This window comes from Cupressus sempervirens, chromosome 2 (genome assembly GCF_028749045.1).
Source record: "Cupressus sempervirens isolate cs-2001-9-10 chromosome 2, ASM2874904v1, whole genome shotgun sequence".
Taxonomy (NCBI): Eukaryota; Viridiplantae; Streptophyta; class Pinopsida; order Cupressales; family Cupressaceae; genus Cupressus; species Cupressus sempervirens.
This window is the reverse complement of record NC_143119.1, coordinates 90,063,840-90,067,551: the sequence shown is the minus strand read 5'-3', so window position 1 is coordinate 90,067,551 and position 3,712 is coordinate 90,063,840. Positions and strand designations below refer to the sequence as shown.

General features: G+C 34.8%; 1 pseudogene; it reads right to left on the bottom strand.

Moving 5' to 3' along the window:
- Nucleotides 1-368: 368 nt before the first annotated feature.
- On the bottom strand, nt 369-1,259 carry LOC149571171 (uncharacterized; annotated as a pseudogene).
- Between the last annotated feature and the right edge of the window lie 2,453 nt (nt 1,260-3,712).

The window sequence follows — 3,712 nt, the reverse complement described above, 5'->3', positions numbered from 1 at the left end:
TGGAAAATTTGAATTAAAATTCCATATATATTTCTTTAATCTGCATCATTCAATTCTTTAAACTCAATGAAGCCCACACTTGTCATCTTGAATCACCTTAGATAAAAGCTAATGAAGTTCTATTGTATTCACTCCTTTTTCCTTCTATTTTTAATCTGACAAAGGGTGAGGCTCGTGTATTGTGCACTGTTGGTGTTTTATTCAGAGGAGGCCAATGTGAGTCGAATGAGTGTAAAAATGGAGTTTGACATCTAAGATTTTGCCTAATACTTGGTGCACTACCCGAGGATACCTACAGATGCCATTTTTAATTCACCTATACGAGATGCAAGTTTGAAGTTTTCCTCCTTTCAAAATTTTCCACTATTTCATCTATGCCAATCAATCCTTGGATCATGATCAATGTTTTCTATAACAATTTCCGTTTGACAAAGTTCACTTTCATATTTTAATTTGAGGAGCATTAAACTTGCAACCATTGTTGGCTCTTCTGTAGTTTCCATAATAGCTAATTGCTCTAATTGCAATGTCTTTACAGGAAGCCAAGCCATTCCTCGAGTATAATATGCATTTGCAATGATGGGACAAAAGCCTTTCCATTGTAACTCAACATTTGTAGAAACTGGAAAACTCCTTGACCACTAAATAATGGTTGGTTGAGGGGTGCACATTATAGTAACAAACATGATACTTAACCACAAGATACACTCTTCAATCTCTTCAGTAGTAATTTTGAACTTTAGTCTAGTGCTACCACCATTGTTAGGAATATCTTCTACTTGGACATTTGATACTTCTGATCTAAGAAGTTCCTTGTGCAAGCCTTCATCTATGCATCACACAGCATAAGCAGTCAGCCTAGCTTTGACAAAATCTCTAAGGTTGTCACCACAGGTGTGGTTTATAACATTTTGGTATCGCTTGTATAGACTGATTGCAATATTTTGAGAGGAATGAAACTCATTAACTAATGATGCTTGAACAAACAAAAGAACATGCACTTTTCCTCGAGTTACCTTTAGCCTCTTACCAAAGGACTTAAAGCATTCCACTTCTTTGGTCCTATATGTAGGTTTGTAGAAATTTGTAGAGTTGCATAAGCTTGTTTGGTAGTGATAGATCCCATAGTTTGGGTATACTACTATGCTCATAAAGTATTTATCTTTACAGCTGTTGCATAAGTTTCCCCGACACAATAATTTCCTCTCATTTATCAGATAAGAGAAATTTATGAAATTTGGCTTTTGTACAATCTCCATTTCTACTTAATAGTAACCATCACCAATACTGAGTATGAATGGCTCTTAAAGTCTTCAAAACTTTCAACAAGGCCTCAATGCTTTGGGTTCATTCCACATTTTTTTGCCAAGTGTCTCCAACTAGAATCATGTTTGGGGTAGGCAGTTAGTGTAAGCACTTCATGATCCTATCCTGTAAGCACTTCATGATCCTATCCTCTTTGTGCATCCTTCCCAATCAAGACATGAAGCATCACTTTGAAGATACAAAGATTTATGGATGAGAAGGGAATTAGGCTTTGTGCCACAGATCGCTACTTACATGGTTAAACTTGGTCTTTTCTATAGCCCAATTCACGAGTTATATAGACTCTAAGAATCAATATTATATGAACCTGTACCTTCTTCCAATATATTTGAGCTTGCATTTGTGCTTTAGATTTCATATTCACCTACATTTCTTTAAGTGTTATAGCACTAATTTAAACTTCATCAATTGGGGAGTTGATGAAGAATGATTTTTTGGATAGGAATCACAACTCATTGTTAATGGATTGTGTTTTTATTTTATGCTATGTCACAACTTCTTTGAAAAGACTCAAGCCACCCTTTTTTTGTAGAGAGATAATCAAAATGTCACCATTCAACATTATTTATTCAATCATTGATATTTCCATGGTCGAGAGTTGATGAAAACCCAACCTCTTTGTCTTCTCACCATTATCAAATTTGATTGAATTTGATAAAATTATAATTGTATTCGCTCAATAATTTTCATGCCTTTAGGAAATTCATGGCCACGTACATCTTGTTGAGCATTCCTGCTATTTATAATGCTTTGAAAAATTCTACATGAAAGGGGATGAGATTTTCTTCATTATATTCTTATCAAACAATACTTAGTATTGAGAACTTGAAAATCTGACCTAATGCTTGTTCTAGCCAACAATTTCAGATGATATATATATGAAGCTTGAATTCAGAGTGCTTGTACATTTAGATTTCTAGACCATGAATCAAATTTAATTATATCCCTTCTTTTATTCATCGAGATTTTCTAAATTTAAATCTCAAACCTTCCAACCATACATGCCAATCATTAAATTTTAATGTTTGTGTGTAAAGGTAACCTTATTCAATGCATTCCTAAATTTTTCCTCCACAAGCATAGATTATTTGCATCTAGACTTTTAACTAGCAATTTTGAGTCTGGCTCTAGCACAATCTTCCATTTTTAATTAAAACTCTTATTCCAATAAGCTGATCATCTGACACTTCTTCACATGAGGCTTGAATTCATATTCCCATTTCAAACTTAGAATTTAGATCTGAACTTTTCTTTAGCATTTCCATCCTTGAACCTTTTTGAACCAAGGCTTTTGAATTTGTGAATTGACAAACTGCATCTCTAAATTGGAAATGAATCACCGAAACCACGCCAGTGAATCGTACATGTGAACCTTTCAGTATAGACCATTTAAACTTGCATTAACAATTTGAACTATTTTGAACTATTGAACCCCTTCCAACCACTTTGCACAAAGTTTGAAGTAGTTCAAAGAGTTTCAAAACTTGAAACTAAAAGTTTAAAATCTAGGTCCATATGTGTACTAATAGGGTCTCTAATTATGGGACTATTTTTTACTACAAAAACAAAGAACTCCAACAATATTTGGTCAAAGATGAGTGCCTTAACCATTGAGTGATAGAGTCAACAAGAAGAGAAAATCGGGAGCTACTTGCAAAGAGGGTGGAGGGGAGTAGGGCAAAGCCAACAAACCAAAACTCTTAAACTACTAGCAAGCATGAAGCTTACACATTATTCAAACTTCCACTACACACACCAAAAACATATTTACAAAATATATACATAGGTAGGAGGTAAACCTACCACAAAACTAGAAGCAAGGAAAGGATTACGTGAAACCATTTACCGTATGGGAGAAGTAGGAGCCTTTTCGCAACAACAAACCATGCCTTAACAGAGTAGTCCCAAAATGCTACTTAATGATGACTCTTTCATTGCCAAACTTCAAACTGAAAGTGCACATGCATATGCTGACCCAACACTGCTTTTCAAATAGCCATAACTCATCATAGTATTCTTCTTCACTCAAGAATTGATCTTTCACATCCACAAGGTCAGATTTCACTTCAAGTTGAACAAAATGAAATGCAAAAACTTCACCAAGAGATGATGCACTGTACCTAGAAATGCTGTCATGAAGATTCAATTCCTGCACATGGTCATGGTCAAGTTGTAGGCACAATGATGCCTCATCCAACATGAGGTCAACCCTTGAGTATCCATTTTCTTCATCTCTTTCAAGAATCTAAATGTCATCAAACATGCCACATACTCCATCTTTTCCTCTTTCCAAAATGCCATCACATGTTTCAACATTTCTCCTACAATCCAAATCAGCAAAACCATGTATGGATGAATGAAAAGAAAAATCAACAATGAATGCTTC